General features: G+C 37.5%; 1 long non-coding RNA gene across 1 annotated transcript in view; it reads right to left on the bottom strand.

Moving 5' to 3' along the window:
• LOC135220886 (uncharacterized) overlaps positions 1 to 9917 on the bottom strand; it is an 81895-nt gene extending 71978 nt beyond the window's left edge. The window contains exon 1 of the long non-coding RNA XR_010315808.1: positions 9711 to 9917. This is a non-coding gene — a long non-coding RNA (uncharacterized LOC135220886). The remainder of the gene's footprint in view (positions 1 to 9710) is intronic.
• Positions 9918 to 24273: the final 14356 nt, after the last annotated feature.

Genomic DNA, 24273 nt, shown 5'->3' with positions numbered 1-24273 from the left:
CCTACCATGTACATCATTTCTCTCTCTCTCTCTCAGAACCGTGGTTGGTGCACTTGCTCACAAACTGAGAGAGACGCGTTCTGCTCTTGAACGGGACAGGGAGGGACGATATGGGTGCGTTACCTTTTTAAAAGCCTGTGTACCTTTGTTGACTTATCTATAGTACCAGGTACCTATATTATAGTTTTTAGTCGACTAGTGTGTGTGTGTGTGTGTGTGTAAACCAGATAACTTACTAACTTTATTAATGCCGTATGTAGATGTATCTATCATTCTCTTTGCTTTTATTGAAGGAATACGTCATCCGGAAACACCAAAAATTAGTCTTATGTTTATTATACAAAGTGCTTATAATTGGTATAACTAGTTCGAAGTAAATTTATTTATATATTTATAGTATGTGTAAAAATGCAAGTTTTTTTATATGGAGTCTATGAAAATTTGCGATTTAATTTATATTTTCATCCGAAAAGACTAATTCTTCATGGTTATGTTTAAATGAAGAATTCATGAGCATTTTAAGGTGATATTATTTCAATATTACTGTACCTTCAGATGCCCCTCTTTTGCCACATTAATGACTCTCTCTCTCTTAAAACAGTCAGTAATTTTCATCTCTTCTCTGCTCGACTTAACCTTTGTTCTAAAGAACGAATTACGAGAGCAGAGTGTTTCAAACTCGTTCGTTTCTCATTTCATTCGGCTCTCTCTCTCTCTCTCTCCACCAGGGTCTACGCTTAAGTGATACGCGGAATCAATCCAAGAAGATACAGAGAAAAATAATTGGCAATTTTCTGAGATTCGAAAGATAATAGAATTTCACTTCCGAGTCGAGAGGGACTGATTGGTGTCTAAACCGAGTAAATGGGCAATACTTAAATACTTTATAAAGGTCCATCCATGAATTAGAGTCTACGAATGTTCTGCATCTAGGGACTTCAGGAGACATCAAGATAATTAACATTCACTGTAGTTTTATAACTGACTATTTTTGGCAGCCCTGTGCCCTCCTAGCTGTCTGTCTGTCTACCTGCATGTCTCTTTCTCTCCTCGGCTTTACATCCCTTTCTCCGTAGACTATGCTTAAACCTATACTGCTTTTTTTCATAATTACTTCCGTATTCGTCCATTCATTTCAAAATAAAGCTTTTATTTAAACATTCCAATTATTTTTCAGATTAGATTACTAGAGACGAGTTCTCTAACTGTTGGTACCTAAATTATTTGCCGATAATACAGGACGAAAGAGATTGACCGGAGTCTAAACGGAGAGAAAGGTTAATGCAAGCGCACATTCAGTAGAAGATACTGGATTTTAAATAATTTTATTTCCCACCGCCCCAACACCCCTATCTACCAATGGAAATGCTTCTAACGAACCTGAGAAGGATTTTGTGATCAGAGGACCCACAAAGTTATCAAGAATTGCGTATAAATCAAGTGACATTCATCAATGGAGAATTTATTTGACAGTTGAAATAATCAACGCCACTGCCGATTTATTGACTGATTTTTTTTTTTAACCTAACCTTGAAGCTTCATGTAAAACCAAGTTAAACGGATAAACTAGGGACCAAAAGGGCGCTTGATGTCCAAGCCACCGGACGCACGCAAAGGTAAGACTCGTCCATTTACACAAAGATAATTATGACAGATTGTTTGATGGTCAATAAACCGGGAACCTGTTAAGTTCAAGTTGTTTGCAAAGCTTCAGCTGAATGACTGAGAAATATCTGGTGGAGCAACAGTTCAAGCTCTAATTGAACCCAGTTTACAAGATCGTACGTTTCAGCGAAGCTAAAACTAACAGGGCAATTGGAATTTAACTCATTGGAATTTAACTCATAGCATAATTAAGTTCTTGGCTGCGCGCAGAAATGGGCGGGACTTCAGATGGTGGCACAACTGCTGTCTACTGCCAAATAATTATTATACGATTAGTTATGATTAACTGAATGGCCAAGAGTAAACTGTGGGTGAAACAATCTAGATCTTGCCTGCTTACGAATCGAAGATTGACTGGGCAATCACGTGCCAGTAACAAGCTCGTTTCACCTGATCAGAAAACCAGTACCGATTGAATAACCTGGATAAGTCGAGGAGTTCCATTTAAGGACAATTAATATGCGCACAACACCTAATTGGTTAACTGAACAAGGACTGAGTGAAAATTAAACCTGGTCATTTCAGCCGTACTACACAAAACTTGGACTGCTTGAAAGCACTCAGCCATGCTGCTTTTATAACCCAGATCCAATTTCCAAAACGACAGGTGAATGCCAGTGATTTGCTCACAACGTAGTCGCTTACAAACTGACTAACTGCAAGTTAACAAGTCCAGATAAAATGGAATCTCAGTAAAAAAAATCGACCTTGATATGAGGAAGGGGGTAGGTCACGCTAAGGAGTAAGACGTAGATTTGCATTTTCACATGAATGTAATTACCGGATTAGGTAATGAACCCGTGAGAATTAAGGCAAGAAAATCATGACTGGAAATACCTTCAAAACAGTTTAAACCAAAGCGTACCCACTACATCGAAAAATATCTTGATAAACAATCTTATAAACGAGTGCGCGCAGAGGAATATGGGTTGGTGTACCTTTGCCTACTCATAAATGCACGCGGATATACACACACACCCAGACACGGATACAGCTACACATACAAGCTTGCATTTTGCATATATAAATGTTTGTGCAGTTGAGTGGCTGGGTGGGTCTGTGCAAGCACACTTATACAAAGAACACTTGACAGTGTGTGCAGCCATTCATGAGCATTTAATTATTTGCAGTTGCTCGGCATATCTAAGACAGCAAACTAAACATCACCTAGACACTAGACACAATCATAAGGCAAGATAGATTACTCTGCTCAAGAAAAAAAAATTGATCTCATTCATATTGATTTTCAAACCAAAAAAGTTGAATCTGTTCATCTGCAGGAGAAATCATGAAGATGAAAGTGTCTTCAGAACCTTATGCAGATAATTCCTGGAACACCAGATAATCAAAAGTAAAGGTGTCATAGAATCCGGAATGTTGGGTAATGTTAGACACAAGCCCGAGAAACCCGGAATGAAGTGGAATGAATACAGCAGTCAGCCGATTTGAGTGGCAAGTGACGGAAGGAACACTCGATGTGGATTATGATTTTCAACACCTCACCAACTTCACTAACCAAATCAAACTGGAGGAACAAACAACAACACATCCACACCAGAGAGAAGAGGCTACATAATGTGTTCGGATGCGATCGTGCGATTCTGCTTGTCGCACTGGGTCACTTCCCAAAGGAAGCATTTTAAGGATGTTTTGAAAGCCTCTCGCAGTGAGTCGTGCTTGTGAAAGGTTAAACTTCCCATTTTTATCATTCGTATCTCCTATTTAAAGAGAAAAGATCGGTTAGTTTACATTTTGACCGAACGAACGGTTCGAGATGTGACGAGTCCATTCGGAAATCCGAACAGCTCTCTTGGTGCCAAGTTTAACACCTCTGCCGGGAAGTGTTGCCGTACACCTGGTCGGTATTTTCCCGGGGAAGTTATTATATTACCACGCTGTATCTACTTGGTCTCTCGTCGTAATTCGCTTAAGGATGAAAACCTATTCTTCTGATGGGATAAACTAGGTCTTATCGACTTGAAAGCCAGCCACAGCCATTCGGGGGTCCTCCTGGGGAGAATTTTCCTCTTGCAATATTAATTTGGCAACGGCTCAGACTAACCAATGAGATTTTATTCTCCCGCCGACTGCCTTTGTTTAGGAAATTGTGGAGGTGATATCAAGTTCACGACCCACACTGCTGTGGAGGACGGGGCTCTCTTGTGCAAGCGCCGAGAGGCCTATACGAAGGAAAGGGACAGTAGGCCTACAAACAAACACATGACACAGGTGCTGGGGAAAACGCCAAACGGCCTCCTGAACAGATGCTGGGAGTCTCTTGGTGAATAGGAAAGAATATGTGATGTTTTTAAGAACAGCAAATGGGAAGAAACGAAGAGAAAAAGGCAGAACGGGAAAGCGTCATATGATTGAGGTAACGGAATTGGAGTATTTCCCATCAATGATTTAGACTTATATTTACAACAATAAACTAGAGGTGGAAATTACTTTTCCGATAAGAAACTGTGTTTCACCCAGCACGATAATTAACCGCTGCAGAGAGAACTGTAAATACTGTAACCGGTGCTAATTTACGGAAATTTTATACAGTAATTTACTGTTTGGGATTTTCTTGTAAGGAGAGACAGATCATCACTGAATGTCACTTTCAAGGTGGAATTTCAAACAGAGTTGAATAACATATGGACTTGTGCCGAGAGAAGTAGTATTGTCCTCAAGTTCTAAGACTATTATCTCAATTGGTGTCTATTATCGGAAAATTAAACTTATAGATTTCACAAATTCTTTCCCCTCAAAATTTGTGCTTTTTTGATCAGTGATATTTCTGCAAACAACTTGTAACCAAAATAATCTTCATTTAATCAGTTAGATGCACATTCGCTCGAGTAATGCACATGAACTGGTAACAGGCAGCAAATCGGAGAGTCCCCTCTCTCTCTCTCTCTCTCTCTCTCTCTCTCTCTCTCTCTCTCTCTCTCTCTCCCCGTTATGCTGCAACACTTAATTTTCAACAGAGGAACCCGAAATCGTTCCTCAAGCGAGGAAAGGAAGAAGCAGTGGAATGTTTCCTTAAAATTCGGTATAGATCTTTTAATAAAAAGGCCGAATCATGTACCTGGTCGTTAGACGACTTTCTCCGTGTCAGGGGAGGAGTAAGATAAAAAGAGAACAACAATAACAGATATGCAGGATCTGTCATCGGTCAAAATGTATATCATCATATCACATTTTTATCTCTCTCTTTCTCTCTCTCCAGATGAAAACCCTTATGGACAGACAACAGACCATAAACCCAAGAGGGCTCTAAAGGGAATCAGCCCGAAGAGAGAGAGAGAGAGAGAGAGAGAGAGAGAGTGTTAAGTTATAGGAAAAGGTGATAAATCAATAAATATGAGGGAGTAGAAAATATAACCTACACACCTGAATTCGGGAGGCGTCAGCAGAAAGCTCGAATGAGTTTGCTCCTCGCTTGAACATTTGGAAATCAAAAGATTCCACAATTGCAACAGGTAAACTGTTCCACATTTTAGTTGTAACCTACATAAAATTCTTACCAAACTGAGAGGTAGTCAATCTGTGACTAGAAAACGACACACTGCCTGCAGCAGCAGCAGGGACGTCATTTGCGGGGGGAGCGGGGCTAGGGGGGGGGGGCAACTACCCCCCCTCCCCAAGACTCAAGTTGCCCCGCTCACCCCAAGAAGTAACAGCATGTTTTCTTCTTAAATGTGCAATTGCAATTATAAATATATGATATGAAATTTCTCGGAAATGTTACGTTTCTTGATCCTTATCTGTCTACTAATTACCAGTGATGAGATAAACAAACAGTAGTGGGAGTATATAGTTTCTACTGAAATACATTCCTCATGTGGCTTCAAAAACAACAAAAATCTGAAATGACGTCCCTGAGCAGCAGCCTTCTTAGTGTTGCCAGCAAAAGCAGAGGATGTTTATCGTTATAGTACAATTTATGTAACAATCATAATAAACTCACTTTACTTCTATTCCAGACGTCAACTTTAAGTTAGCCAAATAAACTTGACAGTTGACTAACTATCCAAGAGCCTGAGGTGAAAGTCAGTCCAAGAGAAATCACATGGAGAACAGTACTCCAAGCAAGGGAGACGTGAGTTCAACACTTCGATATAATAGTTTTGTTACAATATATTCGAAAACATTTCTTCAAGATGCCAACTTTTTGAGAAACATGAAGCTACATAACGTGTGTTTCTTAGAAGTTAATTTCTTTTAAAAAGTGACAACTGAGTCACTTACATTTAAACCCGAACCATTTAAATGTAATTCAGGATCTGCTATCATACTTTGAGTTTTAGAACAACAGATAAAAGACTATCATCATCGGCGAATGCAGCCAATTTGTTCTCCATACCTGGCCACATATCACTAGTTTATATAGATAATAAATACCAAAAGTCCAAGAACACTACCTTGAGGAACACCTGAAGGTCATTTAGAGTCCAACGCTAAAACCCACACTTACCACATTTCAAACAAGTGGAGAAAACGATCTCTAAAGTTTGAACACTTTTCAAGCTCATATCTCCATTACTTATCCGGATATTTGTGTGATTTGGTTTTGTAGAAAGCTTATGACACAGAATGTGATGGAATGCACCAGAACATTAAGACTTCATACACTTGCTTATGATTGATTGCTTACTTGAACCCTGCCCTGCATACCTTAAGATATAATAAATTTAAGTAAAGTACAAAGTTTTACTGTCCCACCCCACTATAATAGCATTAAAACATTAAAATAAGGACAATGTTGTTAGCAAACAATCAAGCAAGCACCCAATGCCGTTAATCTTGCTTGCTTGCATGCTTATGTAAACAATAAAGTAGACAAAATACAGTCCTGTTGATGTTATTGGCCCACACTTCATATATTGTTAGCAAACAAGCTATCAAGCAACCAAAACAGTTAAGTCTTACATGCTTGCTTGCTTACTTCAATCAATAAAGTTGACATAAGGACAAAATGAAACCAATAAAGTTGACAAAAGAACAGAATTAAATCAAAGTTTACAAATGTACAGCACCGTATTGTTATTGGCCAACCCTTCTAATGTTGTTAGCAAACAAGCAACCAAGATTGTAATATCATGCATGCTCGCTTGCTTGCTGGGTTACTGAAATCAAAATAAAAGTTTTTTGACAAAAAAAAGCAAACAAAACCAAAAATCATAATAAGTTTTTTTTGAAACAGGAACTTAAAATCCAAAAGTTTTTTACAAATGTTTTTAGAACAGTACTCTATCGTTATTGGTCCACCCACAGATATGGAGGGAGAGATTGGACAGTCACTTACTGTCGCATACAAGTAGGGTGCCATTGCTATGTGTTGAGTCCTAGATATGGCAGCTGCAGCAACTGCACAGACCAGCAGCAACAAAGCCACTTCTGGCACCCAATGCTGGGTAATCAACTGTGTTACTTACAGAAACAGGATCACAAGAAGACAGGTGATCACATTTCATAAATAAATGACATTCACAAAAATCTGTGTAACTGTTTTGAAAAAACCTCAAACAAGTACACTTGTTAGTTCACAGTCAACTGGCAGTCCACTACATGACTGCTTTTAGAGCTTATGAAATAATGAATGCTGTAATGAAGTTTTTATTAAAGCATATTTGACAATAAAATTCATATACCCTAATAAATCAGCAAGTAGGGTTACCACCAATCCATACAACCATGGTTAAGTCAGACAATTTTCCTTACTGCTACTAGTACTGCAATGTGCAAGATATCACGAGGCCTAACCCTAGGCCAACTGCAGTTTTAAATGTTAATAAAGTGTTATAGTGTTATTTACCATGTTATCAAAGTTCTCAAACCTCCTGGTAAGCAGTGGACTCGTCTGTCAAAAGATACCTGCCCCACTAAATCTGATCTGCCAAAAAACTTGAAAGGTAGTATCCTTCAATTTTGTCATTATCATTTTTACCCAAAAGGATACTTCAAATTCATTTTACATTATAGCTTTCAAAGTAAGCTTTATCTAGCTAGTCAACCGGGGTTGATCATCGAATAACCAAGGGTGCCCTTCCATAGCCTAAACTTACCTTAGCAAACGTAACCTACCTTGGTGCAACCTTTAGGAATGCTAATTTTTCTATCTGTACCTCTCTACATATGAAATACAGCTCAAGTATTAGCTAGCAATTAAGTTGTAAGTTAGGCTAGCCTAACTTAGAATGTGCAATGTAGATAATTATATTGAATTAATTGTCAGTATCACTGTGACATGTTACATATCATGAGGTCTAGCCCTAGGCCAGCTGCAGTTTAAAGTGTTAATAAAGTGTTATAATGTTATTTACCATGTTAAAAATAAGTTCTCAAACCTTCTGGTATGCAGAGGACTTGGCTGTCAGAAGATAATTGTACCATTGAATCTGACCTGCCAGAGCACTTAAAGGTAGTATTCTTCAATTTTACCATTATCATTTTTAACCTATAGGATGCTTCAAATTCACACTAAATTATAGCTTTAAAAGTAAACTTTACCAACTAGCTAATCTACCAGGGCTGATCATCAAATAACCAAGGGTAGCCTACCAGAGCCTAACCTTAGCTTAGAAAAGGTAGCCTAACTTGGCATAACCTTCAGGAATGCTGTTTTTTTTATCTGTCCCTCTCCACACTATAAATACAGCTCAAGTCTTGGCTAGAAATTTAAGTCTAAGTTATTCTTACAGGCTAGCCTAACTTAGAATGTATAATGTAAATAAGTATGTCATGGTTCAAATGCTCTGATTTGGTTTTATGTACTCTACCCTAAATCACAAATGTAAGTTATATAAATTAATGCAGATGTATACAGTAATTAAATCATTTCTTTCTCTTATAAGATCTGTGAGTAGCCTCATAGGCTCTAATATGCCTTAAAAATGTCTGGGGGTCAGCGTAGGAAGCTGACATATGAGATTCAGGACTGATTTTTGTCAATTTTGTGTTTAGGATTTCCTGACAAGAACAAAGCACAAGACTACTGCCTTTTCAAACCTCCTGGCATTCATGGGATTAAGTTTCTACAACAGACTTTGAAGTCCCGATTATGTTATGAGGCAAGAATGTTGCTACCAAAGAAGTAACCAGAAGGGGGCAAGCCACCATATAGTACATCAGTACTGACAACGGCAAGATTTATACAGCTCTGCAAACTACAATGTTAATTGTATCCCTACTAACAATATAAAGTCCAGTAAATTTTAAAATGCTATAAAATGATTTTACAGACTATTGAATATTGTCTGTTAGGTATCAGGCTATCAAACCTAACCTAGGCTATTAATAACATTATTAAGCCTACGGATGAAGATTTTATGGGATGACCGCTTTGGAGATGACAATTATTTTTCTAAGTACTGTTGTCAAATTTTACTGCTAGTCAGTTTGACCCATGAATAGAGTACGATAATTTAATTAGGTTTGCCTTCAGAGAGTAAAACTTAAAATTTATGGTGGAAAGAAAGTCATATAATGTCGGCAAATTGGTCAACTTTACTGCTCAAGTTTATAAAAACTACAGCCGACAGAATTAATGTTTTAATTTCAACATATAGTAGACATTGGCCTTTAAAGTACTGCAAAGAGGGATTATCTACCCATCTTTAAAGACTGCTGAGAAAACCGGGTGGCAATGCAGTGTGACAATGTTCAAAATCAAATATTCTTATTCTGCATATAGCCTAGTACATATTGTATTTAGTAAATGGTGCATAAAGCATTTGACAGTTTTGGAGGGCAGCTAAGAAAGCACATTTTAAAAAGTACAGAATTTCACATAAGATTGCACGAGTTGCGTCATTGTTTACATAGTTAATAATCAACACATAGCAATGGCGCCATGTAGTCCTGTCAGAAATTGTTTGGGTATCATAGGCTGTCAAATTTCTCTCTCTATATTTATGGGCCACCCTTCTGTTATTGCTAGCAAACATGCAATCGAGCATCCAGTTCTACTCAAAATATCGGAACCTGAATGACTTAAGCTTTCCCAAAGACATTCTGTTTTCTAACATACTCAGATTTATGCTAAAAATACTTACTCTAAACCTACTATCACTCTATGCAGTAGGCTGTGGGTCATCAAAACGTTCACTATCAATACTGGACATAGTTAGTACTAACAATAATGGCGGATAAACAGAAAAAATGTGAGAAAATACAGCAAATGATTCTCAACACTGTTTAAAGACGAGCCTACTAATATGTTTACGAACTACGAAGTCTCACTGAGAAGCATGACTGTATGAAATGACAACCATTCGTCCCGATCCGTTCGACAACTTCAACTTATGTATTTTTTCTTTATTGATTATTAAACTTACTTTTTCTCTCAATTTGCTCTTGTTTAGTTACATAACGCTTATTATTATTCGTTAAAAATAAATTGAATGTTAATATTTATGCAATTAACAATAACATTACGTTATGAAGTTCTAGCAAACGCTTACAGATGCCTCCCTTTAATTCCAACTCGAGCTAAACGATTCAACTAAGGTATCTTCGTTTATTAATTACTAGATTACTCGGTTTTTTGCTTAAGCTTTTTTGTAACAACAAAGTTTATTACTATAAAAAACATAAAATCAAAAATATTCTTGGTAAAATTAATGACAAAACATAATGTTAGAACATTTTAGTAAATGCTTAAGTATAGCAATCTACACCAGGATCAGCGGTGAGTGGTAGGAGACGGTTTTGGCTCCAAAATTCTCTTCGCTCAGCCAATCTTAGTGACAAGGGTGAAAATCTTATGTGTGCTTCCATATGATTTTCAACCGCATTACTTCTAACCCAAATTCCACACTCACTTTATCATCGGAAGGGAAGATAGGGCTCCCCAGACGTACAATTATCTGGAAATCGCCAACTTGTGGCGAGTGGGTTTTAGCATTGCAAGCCAATTTTAGCTACAAAACTAGCTGTCAATACAGATCCTTTGGGTACCGCCTATTAAAAAATTATTCAAAATATTAACAAAAAGTCCATCATATCCCAATAATCTTAACTTGTAGATAAGTGCTTCAAGATTCACACTGTCGAAGGCTACAATGAAATATAAACTGTTAATGCGTGCCTCTGCATCCTCATCAAAAGCACTTTGCACGAAGGTAGGAATTGACAAGAATGCATCGTAAGTAACAAGGTCTTTTCGAAATCCAAACTGTAAAGCTGGTAGCCGGTTATGTACTTCAACGACCCTACAAAGATGCTTAGACTGCAGTTTCTCAAAAACCTTGAATGGGACGAGGGCAATTGAAATCAGCATATCCTCCGAGAAAGATGAGGACGAACCTAATCCTTAGGTAATACAGCAATGCTTCCTTCTTCCAAAAAGAAGGAAAACTTGCAAGTCCAATTAACTTCCTAATAGTAGTGGTAATCTGAACTTCCTAAAAGTAGTGGTAATCTTAGGAGCAATGAAATCAGTAGTCTTTTAAAGACAGACGCGAAAGATCATGTTAATGTCTGTGCCACCGTAACTGTCAAGCCTCTAAAGTCAAGTTCAGACCTCTATAGATCTGAAGGCCCTTAAACACAACCTACTATGAGATTCAAGGCCTCTGTAACACGGTTTTTTCGCAATAACTTTTTATCCATGCATTTCATAAATATAACGCTTATTCAGAATACATATTATATCAACACAGAAATTTTGAGTGTATTCTGCACTACGTAGGTTGAATAAATTTGGTACTTATAATGTAAAAGTGACTTTTTTTGAAGACGGGCCAACTTACTCATAGAAAAGGTTTCGAACGCAATCGTTACGTAACTTATGACAGCATTTCTTCCCTCTTTCTCGATGGATGATTGGCTATACGTAACGAAGGCTAGACCTCTGGCAACAATGACATATAAATTTAAATACAACCAAAGCAGTACACCTATATGAACTCTGAAACCTCTCCAGTGATGATTGTCATAATGAACAAACCAACAAAAAAAGTTAATAAATGCAAAATCAATTCGATTATTAGTCTAACCCCCAAAGTAAGTTTCCTAAGAAATTACAGTCTACTTTATAGGTCACAATCAGATTGACAAGATGTAGGGAATAGTTGGTAATTTTCAAAAACATAGTAGGCAAGCTTGATTTGATAACTGCTATATGCAATGTTAAGCAATTTTTATTTATTGGCTATCTACCTATTTACTGAAAAAAAATAGCCGGTACCGTATTTTGGCTTTAAACCTTCACCAATAATTATCGTCAGAATGATGACTTCATGAGGTTCCACCCACTTTGGCCTCGTTATAATTCAGGATAACACTGAAGGCTATCATGGGCATTGTTGGATTAGAAAATTTAACTTCTGGCTATAAAAACTCATTTCTCGAGTAGTTGTAAGAAGTGCTAAATGATCCTCAAGGATCCCAGCAGTTAGACTAAACGTTTAATTCATGTATATTACTGCTATTACTACAGTGGTATTACTAAGCTAGCACAGATACCCCACCCACTTCTATGTATCGTTCCGCCATTCATAAAGTCTTTATATCTAACACGGTCGTACGACCTAAAGAAGAAAAAAAAATTATATCGGATGATCTGTTGGTCTGCTGGAGATTTTAGCACATATAAGCTTGTATTTATTTTGGATAAAAATCTTATTTTAACAAAAATAGTTATTTAAGACTGTTTACATACAATCTCTCTCTTTCTCTCTCTCATGGGGGCATAGTGAATAGTTAATGGAAATGTTCAAAATCCTGAATGACATTACAAGTATTATAATCATGTTACGCTAAATACAAATCAGACCATAAACATTGGATTTAAACTAGAAACTGAATAATTACCTATTCAGGCTATAGTAAGTATGACCAAGGGCTTTCTCTTGACTGTATAAAGTTGCAAGTCGTAAGACAAATGCAGTTTTGCAACCACGGGGACAATTCCAAATCCTGTTAGCCATTCTTGACTGCTATGGGTTTCAGAGCCGATGGAACAAGGTGAATGAGTTTCTATCTGGTGGATGGGCGGGGCAACATTTCATAAAACAGTGTTTACCTTGCTTACGTAATGAATGTTTTTCGACTCTTGGCTCGCAATCATTGGCCATGGCGTCGGCTAGATAATTTTTACTCTATAAAAATTAAAACTATCAGGTTTAGGTTATTGATAATGCTGACAAAATTTGTGTATGGTTGTAAAATATACATATGTCAACTTTCAGCTACATCCGATGCTTTGATAAGGAGCAAAGTCCAAAAAACCATGTTACAGAGGCCCTGAATCTCATAGTAGGCTTTGAAAAGTATGATTGAGGAAACACCTAGGACTCACAACACTTTAGTTTACAAAGACTGGCATAAAGTACAGTCTTCCGGTTAGGGCAATATACAACAGTTCCATCAGCTCCTGTAAGCAAAGCCATACTAGAATCTACTCCGAAGAGAGATGGCTTAAGGGTAGACCATCACTTACGAGCTTGACTTCTTAGTTTAATTAAATTACGACTCAAAAAGGCCCATCCTACTCCAAAGGATACACTCATTGTAAATTCTGTGGATACATGGTCAAGACAGTAGCCAAACTGATGTTAGGGTTCATTTATTAATTACACACAACCAGAAATAGTGGAAACATCTAAAGAAGCAAAACCATAATTACCTGTGGCAATAATTGATATCAGCTATTCAGTGTGATGACCACTGTTATCACCAAAGAAAGCGAAACAAGCATTCGAATCAGTTTCCTGAATTACTGCCATTTTGGTAAGCAAACAGCTATATCGTCATCTAAACCTGGGTTCCTATAGGTAGCAAAAATAATAATTTATTAGACTACAACAGATTTAACCTCGTGTTTCATGACATCCATACTCATAGTGGCCTATGGAATGCAGAGAAACCCTTTTTAATATACAGAGGCATTCCATGGGCTCTTTGAATAGCATCAGCCTTGAATGAAAATGGTTTTTTAAACCGTGAAATCCAGAGTTTTGAAATATGTGGTACATCAGACATAAGTTCAGAACAAAAGAGGATATCAAATTTGACGGCAGTAGCATTAAATCCCCTTCTATACTCATATAATCCACTCATGCTATATAAAAGGAGACATATCCGTGATTAATTACGTGGATCAGAAAGAAGCAACTTGTAAAACAAGCATAAAGGAATATTTTAACAGAGACAATAACAGGAACAATATATACATGTAAAATCAATATTGAAAAGTGTATGCTCATAATAAGACAAAATTATTGCCAGAATTAAACTGGTCAGCTGGGTGGAGCCGGCACACCCAGCAAGGACAAATACACCACCAGATTTGCCAGACACTGAAGGATGAACAGTGGTAAGAATTTTGGAACAGAGGTCGTGGTTAAAGATAGACAAAAATGACAAAGCTCAGGCTAAACCACCAGGCATCCTCGGCCATTCTGCTAAGCCTAAACACATTTCGAGAAGCAAGAGGAAGAGGGAACTGATAGAAAAGTGAGCTTGTGTATACGTACTTGAATGTACCCACAAGCAAAGGAACTACCCCAATCCAAGACAGTGGAGGACTGTGGCACAAAAGCTATGGCGCCATCCCAGAGGCCTACCAGGCTAGCGAGTTTCTTCTACACAACAACAATAGACATATGAAAAGGGATGAGACATGTAGGGTGTTCCGCGTTGTCAAGAGAGTGTCAACTGTAAAGATATGTAGTGAATATGTCAGACTGTTCTGAGTTGATGCAGGCATAGAAAAAGTCCCTGACCAGAGAAGGGCCCAACAACAGACTGTACTGGCCAGCCTTGGAAGGTACCTTAATTTCTCTAGTGGTAGTATCTTGACGGCCACCTGGTACTTTGGTCAACCTGTTACAGATAATAAACGGGAAGGCTCGACGAGGTAATTCTCTCGCTCAACATAGTGAACTGTTCATTAACTCACTCTCTCTCTCTCTCTCTTCTGACTGAATTATCAACAGCTCCGGTCTAGCATTTCCAAAACGTTAACAGTTCATTTTGCTAGAGCGTTAATTTTCGTTCACTTTTGCGCAGTATACAAATATGTATACTGTACAAACAATGTGCACAATTGAGACTTCACCTTTCTTCTGTTTGGTTAGCTTTCTTACGCTTAGTTCAAATGTATTATATGTTCACAAATATATCATTCTATTGAAATAATTAACTGATCGCGGAGCGATGCGTAACATAGCTTCTAATGCAGTCGTAATAATCTTTCTATCTCGATTTGAGTTCACTCTGGGGTTGAAACAATAGCGATTTTATCTCGATATAAAGGTTAACATCCGGGCGCCGTTCTCTCTCTCTCTCTCCACTTGACAGTTCTCTGGTCTCTGTTAGCAATGGAATGAGTGTTTTCAGGATCAGTCCGTTTCATCTCGACTGTAGATATCCTGTCTATCTCCAGTTTAAATGCAAGAGATTCCTATGTATGGTGATCTATTCTCTCTATTATCTTTCTGACTTTCGTCTCTTTAGCTTGTTACTACTATCAACAGTCAACGGAATTCATTTAAATTCTTACAACTGGGGTCGATAATCTCAATTGATATAGAAAATAGGTAAACTAGTGTATACGTATATGTATGTACGTATGTATGTATGTATGTAATTAAATATAATATATATACATATATTATATATATATATATATATATAATTTATATATAATATATATATATATATAATCACCTTTAACACGTTGATTCGTTTGTCACAATTGCTCCTACTTTGACACCCCCATCAGGGGGACATTTGTAGTCTCAAACGATTGTGTATGTTTGTCAGTACTGTCTCTGTAATATATATAATATATATATATATATATATAATATATATATATATATATATATATATGTATATATATGTATATACGTACGTATATATATATATATATATATGTTGTGATTTCTAATACCACAAGTATCAGTCCTTCGTCAATGGCTTGGAAATAGAGTCAAAACCGGTCAGGACCTGCACCCAGTCTTATTTTTCACCTTGTGGTAATGGGTGATTATATATGATATATATATATATATATATATATATATATATATATATATATATGAGAAAAATATATAAAAAAATGAAAGACTGGGGGAAGTTCACTTGTTATGCCATCAACTATAGCAGGTACGTGGTAAGGAAAAGTCTGGGTATAAGCTTATATAGGTTAGACAAAAGAAAAAAAACTAATTCAGTATATTCAGCAACTACAATAAATAAATTTTCACTTCAAATAAATAATCTCTCTCTCTCTCTCTCTCTCTCTCTCTCTCTCTCTCTCTCTCTCTCTCTCTCTCTAGGAGAACAGGGTTCAGATAAATTCCTTAAGGAATTGTAATCTCTTCAATATCAATCATAACCCCGAAAAAGTATATAGGCAGAAAACGTCATTAGTATGATAACAAAAATATGATCATCAGCAAATTAATGGAAATGCAAAAAGCAGAAAATCGATATATATATATACATATATATATATATATATATATATATATATATATATATATATATATATATATTATGTTTCCTCCAAATTTATCAACCGAAAAATTCTGTAGGCATTTACAAACAAAATATGCATTAAGAGATGGCACTGAGGAGAGTATAGTAAGAGTGCCAGAAAAAAAGAGAAAGAGAAGAGTAAGAGATACTTCAAGTGCCACAAAGAGAAAAGAAAGATGAAATAAAAAGAACCTGAAGGAGTGATCCTTGACATAGTGCCAGGTGGTGGTGGAGAGGCCCTCCTCGTCGTCTCTCAGGGTACTCGAGACTCCTCACACTGAGGGGCTCTTGCCCTCTCACTAACGTCTGAAGTCAGCAGTATTAACCTACTCACCATTAAACAAGCCATTATTATCCCCGGAGTCTATTATGTACCTGACCCCCATTCTCTAATTTCATGGCACTCTACCTGGTAGGTGCCAACAGATCCAGTGTGCTCGTGGTGCAATATGCATTCTGTGGCGGAAGTCTGCTTTTTCAGAGCTCTACTTTATATCTCCCTTTGCGGTGGTCGGAGATAATAGGGATTTCTGTCGGACTTTAAGTGAAGCCGGGTGACGATTTAAAGATTTTATATTGTGATGAGGAAATAGGACGGAGAGTTCATATAGTAAAATTGTATTGGTGGTGTAAAGATGAGAGGTGGCGGTTGGGAGGGGACTAAGATTCATGTATGCTCTGTTACACTGTAAAAAACGGACGACTAGTTTTAACTATGATGCTGTAGTCGGGAATGAGGTAAAGAAATAAGTAAGTCGTTGCATAGGTTCTTATGTGCAGCGAAGATTTACCGAACATGTGTTACAGAGGAAAATTAAGTTAGAAATTTGATGTTTTACTTCAGGCAGCAACAAAAAAGTTTATAACGGTATTGCGAAAGGACACGTGTATTAGGAAATCCATAACGCCCTATGAAAGGCTAAGCACCGCACTGCGCTACTTAGCTATAAAACTCTGCAGACTACACGGAGATAAATAAAAATAATTTACATATTTGTATCAATCACCCAGTCATTCCTGTGGCACCCACAGGGATTCATAGAGCCTCAATGAACTCACGCCACCACATTCTTCTTTCCCGCTGTCATCCCTACATTAAGGGGTCGGTTGCCTGAAGCGCCTTCTCCACCGCCTTCTAATCAAAGGCATCATTAGGCATGGTTTATTGTTTGTCAAAGGGTTTTTTACGACCTCATGCCCTTGCTGTCATCAACCACAGTTATTGGTAGTGGACCTAGCCTTTTACTAAAATGTACGACTGCAAGGCAGCAGTTTCCACAGTTACTGGCAGTGGGCCTAGCCTTCTGCTAAAATGTAAGACTGCAATGCAGCAGCTGTCCATTTAGTTGTCTTTTACGACTCGCAGGACCTACCCCAACCACAGGATCAGATGCCACCACATTCTGTCCTGGGCTCACTCCTCAAGACCTCCCCAACACTCAACTCCTGCTTCCCGCCTCATTGTATTCAACCATGCCTCCTTTGGCCTACCTCACGGTCGCCTACCTCTACCTCTTCTGCCATGGTCAACCCTCCCCAGAGTATCTAATACTATTCCCTGTTTTTTATGCACATGGTCTTGCCACTCATTTGTGTTATCTTTAATTAAATACAAACTTGCGTATAGAAAATAAAAAAATATTTGTGACTCATCTACAAATATACATAACGGTTTTTATTGTAGAAAAAGTATAAAATTGTTAAAGTGAAAAGTTAATAAATCGTTACAGTGTAACTTGTTATTAAGCTAGTTTTGATAATCAGCTTGACAAGAGACTGATGGTTTGTGGATATGATTCAGGGTTAGACGGAGCATTACCTTGATAAGATCAGGTTTGACTAAAAACTACCCTACTCGCATTGAAATGCGCTGAAATCCCGCCCACTTCGATCAGGCATTACAAATCCCATCTGACGTGAGTGGCCAGCCTTGGTAAAATCAATAGTGAAAGAATGCTGAGATGGTAGTGATTAGTTTCCAGTGATGGTGAATTATGACACAGCTGAGACGTTATGCTATGTGCGTAATTATGATGTCAAGTAGTTCCGCACGAGTTAGACTAAAGGTAGAGAGAGGAGAGTCAGACGAGCTTGAGAAACCAGAGCCGGGAGCTTGATAACCTAATTTGCGCATAATCTTGTTATAAGCTCGCTCTCAGATCGTATTTGAGACCGGATTTTCTCTCTCTCTCTCTCTCTCTCTCTCTCTCTCTCTCTCTCTCTCTCTCTCCAGGTATTCGTCTCAGTTACAAGTAATTATCACTTAACTGCCTTGTTGACGCTTATAAAGGCAGCATTTACAGCTTTTGTGGGACTAAAAAGAAGAGAATAAAGAAGAAAAGTTAAGTATATCTTAGTTTTATCAGACAACTGAGCTGATTAATAGCTCTCCTAGGGCTGGCCCGAAGGATGAGATATTTTTACGTAGCTAGGAACCAATTGGTTACCTAGCAACAGGACCTATAGCTTATTATGGGATCCGAACCAATTCATATTGAGAAATGAATTTCTATCACCAGAAATAAATTTCTCTGATTCCACGTCGGCCGAGCTGAGAATCGAACTTCGGACCATCGGATTGGTAGCCGAGCACGAAATCCACTCGTCCAACGAGAAACTCATAAAGATATGTAATCACATAGTGATATATATATATATATATAAATATATATATACATATATACATATGAGAAAGAGAGGTGATTATTCATGCTAAACTGCACCTGCGTAGTACTTCATTACAACTGACCTTGGTCCAGGGAAATCCCACACTTGAAAACAAACGGGCTTTGAACGTTAGTATGAAGAACAGAGAAATGCTTTGTTTGTGAGTGAAAAATATGAAAAAGCGTAGCATTATCCTTTAAAGGTATTGCTTTAATATTCATACTATTCATGTTAGTCACTGTTTATTTAAAATGCATATATATCACTTCAGTGACAGACATTGTCAAATTTTCAACCTGCCGCTTTACGGAAGCGAGTTAATAAATCCCATGGACGTACTGAGATTCTCATGGTCACGTGATATGGAGTAAAATTTGTTATTCTTCAAGTTTTGTGCATGTGCTTTTTATTCTTCATTTTAAAACCATTCTTAATGAAAATAAATAGTTCGAATGGTCAATTTCCTACACTGTCATGTCAGCCGAAATGTTTGGATACTCTTTATGCGCTGTTAATTATATACAGCTTTTCAGATGCTCCAGCAATATTTGTGTTGTCACCATCCAATATTAAAAATTGCCTTTCTGCTCCAAGATTTGATCACTCTATGAATCAGATTTCGTCAAAAACAGATTCTTTACTATTTCTTAATACATTCGAATCTAGGTAAAAATTGTAACAAAAAAAAGTCACATTAATCTTTCCTAGATAGTGACCCAAATGGTTTTAAACCGGTATGTATTTATCTACCTTTGCGGCGTGTTTAGTACGAGCCCGTTGTGGATTACCGTAAAATATAAACAAAAGACTGTAAATATCATAAAGATAATGACCCCCAAGAAATATTGTAAAAATTTTCCTTGCGAGTTTATTACCGGCCACCATAAATTAATGTTACTTTTTCCTAGCAAAAGTTGTGACTTTTTCTCTGACTTCAATACCACCACTGCATTACTCACGCCTTATGGTTGGCTGTTCAAGTACCCCGACGTTTCTGGGGATCTTATGGTTGATATGAGGCTTCAACGGTCGTTCAAAAAAAAAGGAAACAATTAACGACAGTTTATTCGCCAGTGATAATTATCTTAACACAATATACGGATTAAAGCAAAGATTCGTCGAGACTTTAACGGTCACTAACTATTCTGAATAGTTATTAGTATAACAAGAATGCTTTAAGAATGCATATTTAATTTACATAATCCTTCTCAATAACAGTACCACAGCTGTTCTAAATTTAAACTAGATAAAAAACTAAATATTAAAATAAAATTGGACTGAACAGAAGGACATCTGGAATCTTGGAAGTTAAGAATGGAATTGGAATTTGGGAGTGGATCATAAAGTTTTGGTCAAAGGCCAAGTGCTGGGACCTACGACTTCATTCAGCGCTGAAAGAGGAACCGAGTGTAAAGATATTTGAAAGGTGTAACGGGAGGAAAGCCTCGCAGTTGCACTATGAAATAATTGTAAGTAGAGGGTGGAGAGTAAGATGGAAGAAAGAGAATATGAACGGAGGAACAGTAAAAAAAGGAAAGAAAGGGGTTGCAGCTAGGGGCCGAAGGGAAACTGCAAAGAACCTCGTTCAATGCCTAGTTCCACGTTGGCCGAGTGCATTTCGCGCTCGGCTACCAACCCGGTGGTCCGAAGTTCGATTCTCGGCTCGGCCAACGCGGAACCAGAGGAATTTATTTCTGGTGATAGAAATTATTTCTCGATATAATGTGGTTCGGATCCCACAATAAGCTGTAGGTCCCGTTGTTAGGTAACCAAGTGGTTCCTAGCCACGTAAAAATATCTAATCCTTCGGGCAACCCCTAGGAGAGCTATTAATCAGCTCAGTGGTCTGGTAAAACTAAGATATACTTAACTTTCGAGTAACGCCTACAACGCACTGCGAAACAGACGAAACAGGAGTTAGGAAGAGAAATGACTTATGTAATTATGTAGCTGCCTTGCTACATACGCACACGTGTACACAAGAAACGTGACTCATGAATATTAAAAAGCCTTTGTTCAAGATCAGGCGGATGTCCGACGGCTCGTTTGCGGAAATTCCAAAAAGACAAGGGCATAAAGAAAGGAAGTGTCGGTGAACTCTCGTTATTCCTCCTAACTTCATTTGTTAGCGAACACTTTGTGTGTGTGTGTGTGTGCTTATTGAAAGTGCTAAGAGGGATACTCAAAGATTCTCTCTCTCTCTCTCTCTCTCTCTCTTAAGAAGTTCCGAACCTTATGGCATCGAATTCATTTGATTTCCATTTACGTTTATAATCCAAGAGTAGGCCTAAATTTGAAATTTTCTTAAAGCGCAATTCACTTTATGATAACATCAAAATTCTGACAAAAACTCTGATCTTTGATATATTGATAACCCACCTACACACGCTCTCTCTCTGTATATATATCAACAGCCAATCAGGAGCGTTGTAAGGGACTGGCCTAGACGTCAAATGCACGGTTGAGAGGGAAGTGACTGGGGCGACAGGAGCTGTCGCCGAAAAAGAGAAATAAAGACGTACCCGAGGGCGACTGCAACAACTAACCCAATACAAGTCTTGAAATGGAGAAACAAATCCACAGTTATGAATGGCTACATTATATTTATTTTTTAAAAATAAGTCTCTACAGTGAGGTTTCGAACAGATTCCCAAAAGTTCTCTGTAGTTTTATTTTCATATTTAAGTACCCATACGTAACGGTGGATTTGTTTCTCCAATGACGACTATGATTATGATGAAATGGCAAGATTTGGAGTATAGAGGAATCTGACAAGTGGAATCCTCAAACTTATTTTATTCAACAATATACTATATTTAGAATAAAAAATTATACCAGCATGTTCACTGAAAGAAACTCGGAAAATATGCCTGATTGATGATTGATTAATTAAAAAGGGACCAATGTAAACACTAAAGGTTACCTAATCCTAAAATATTAACTGACTAATTAGACCTATGACCCTTCAAAGTCTGCGAACTACTTTCATTCGAAGAGCAGAAAATATGCACTAAACATTTAAGGAGAGAATACAATGCATACGTTAAGAAGTCGACTTAATTTATATCCTTGTGATATATTTAGAGTGAGATAAACAAGGGCCTCCATGAATCAGTGACGGGAAAAATGATTGAGTGGGAGTTGCAGTCTTATGTAGGCTACTTCGCAATTTTCTGGGTTTTTATGGGATCAATGTGGCCACTAATGAAGACGATAATTATATAATGATCAACAATCCTGTCAGGTTTCTATGAATATAAATAAATTAGCACAGTCACACACGCAAATCTTTAATTTTTTGTGCCCTGTTCAAAAGGAAACGAGATTTATCGAGTCTTCAGTTTATCTTATTGTTTGACTCACGCCAGAACGGGTTTTAGATCTTGGAGCAAGCCGTAAATATCACTTAACTGTCGTCAATCGAAAATTTTATGGGGAACAGACCAACTGGAAGCTTATTTTGTGCTGCTCCTCAGCCTCTGTAAAGCGGGCTACACAACTCAGAAGTCTGTGGTTTTGAGAAATCAAGAGCGCAGGACCGAAACCTCTGCAACCAGGTGTCAAAAGTCTTAACAAGCGTATCTAAAAACAGTCGTACTTGATGGAAGCAGCAAATACTGAAAAGTGTACGGCTATTATATTGGTGTGATCAGGAGTTTGTTTTTGTATGGTTTTACGTTGCATGGAACCAGTGGTTATTCAGCAACGGGACCAAAGGCTTTACGCGACTTCCGAACCACGTCGAGAGTGAACTATCACCAGAAATACACATATCTCTCTCTCTTCAATGAAATGCCCGAGAATCGAACTAGCGGCTATCTGAACACCGCCACAGCCTAGCAGTTGCTTTAATGCCTGCCATTTATTAATGGTGGGATTGAACACTAAACAACTAATACCACCACCAAAAATATATAGCGAGTGCAACCTTCGCTATTTGATCTGCATCACTTCAATAAATGCTTACAGCATTACTTCATATAATGCTTACACGTTCAGTTCTTTTATTTTTACCGGTACTCACTTCCAAAATGAATGGAGATTGGTAACCAGTCAAGGTAGCATCCTCTCAAATTTACTTTGAGGCAAAAGAAACTTTGTCCCTCATTCTATAAAAATAGGTCAAGGAAAGCCCATACTTCCATAAACTTAGGTCAAATATTTTTAAAAAATCCCGTCACAGGAGAATCAGGAAACCTCGAATATGCTTTGGCATTAGTCATTACGTATAATCTAGGGAATCTCCAAGAAGCAGAGTAATTTCAAAAATATACGTTTTATTTAATGAGACCAAGGTCGTGAGAGCATAACCCTGGTTTCATGGCAAGCCTCCATGGTAGTCATGAATCATTTGCAAGTTAAGTCTGACTTACATGGCATCAGTTACCTCAAAAGCTCTATAGGCACTGCCCAAATGTGTTATTACTTCGAGTACAAGGCAACTCTAGCTCGTGTACTCTGCGGACACGAGATTTATTCTCCATTTCCTATACCATAAAGACAGATCTCTTTATTATAGGAATGGGTAAACTACAAAGGATTTATCATCCAAATACATACCGTACGTAATACACAGCTGAAAATCTTCACTAGGATACACAGTCTTGGTGGTTAATGTATATTAAATTTTTAAAAAAACAGGCCAAAGAAAAAAATAAAACCAACTTTCGTATGTAATGAACATATATGAAACCATCTGATGTAATAAACATTACAAAAACCTTCTAGTGGCCTAAAACATTCAGGAACTTTTGAGTAAACTCAAAACTCGCAAAACCTTTGAAAAAAATTTTTGGAAATCAGGACTCGCCAGATTGCTGCTATTTTCATACGTATTTTCAAGTACCAGCTACGTATTAACTGGTGAAAACAGGAGTGAATTCAAGAAAATATGAATCTTTGAGGCAAAGACTATGGGAAAAGTTTTAAAAAAATCAGCCCCCCTTTGTTTCTAAAAACGCTGAGAAAAGTAAGAGGCTGGCAAAGCCTGGCGGGAACAAAGGTATGGACGATATGAAAAAGTAGAGCATAGTAGTACTGCCAATGACGAGAATGAGTGTTGTTACAATAAATCTTACTTTTATCTGCTCTATGATAAAAGACTGACACTAACACCATGACATCAGCAGGGGACAGTCTCAAATACATTTCTTATAAGCCATTATTAAAGGGAGAACGACCCTCTAACCCATAATTGCTTCAAACACTGCATAGAAGAAACTTCATAGAATAGGTCTTTCAAAATTCTATTATTATGGCCAAGTCACTCTCAAGAGTCTAAAAAATATAAAAATGACCTTGCAATGAAATTGTGAATGTGCATAGTTAATTCAATCATGAACTTTCACTAGTGTAACTAGTATACAGCTGTTGAGGATCTCCCAGTTAAGTTTAATTTAAACCATTGGCCTTGCATAACCGCTGTCATCTATAATACTTCCAATCATGACACCCTTCCAT

The sequence above is a fragment of the Macrobrachium nipponense genome, chromosome 2 (genome assembly GCF_015104395.2).
Source record: "Macrobrachium nipponense isolate FS-2020 chromosome 2, ASM1510439v2, whole genome shotgun sequence".
Taxonomy (NCBI): Eukaryota; Metazoa; Arthropoda; class Malacostraca; order Decapoda; family Palaemonidae; genus Macrobrachium; species Macrobrachium nipponense.
The sequence above is the reverse complement of the archived record's forward strand: the minus strand, read 5'-3'. Positions and strand labels throughout refer to the sequence as shown.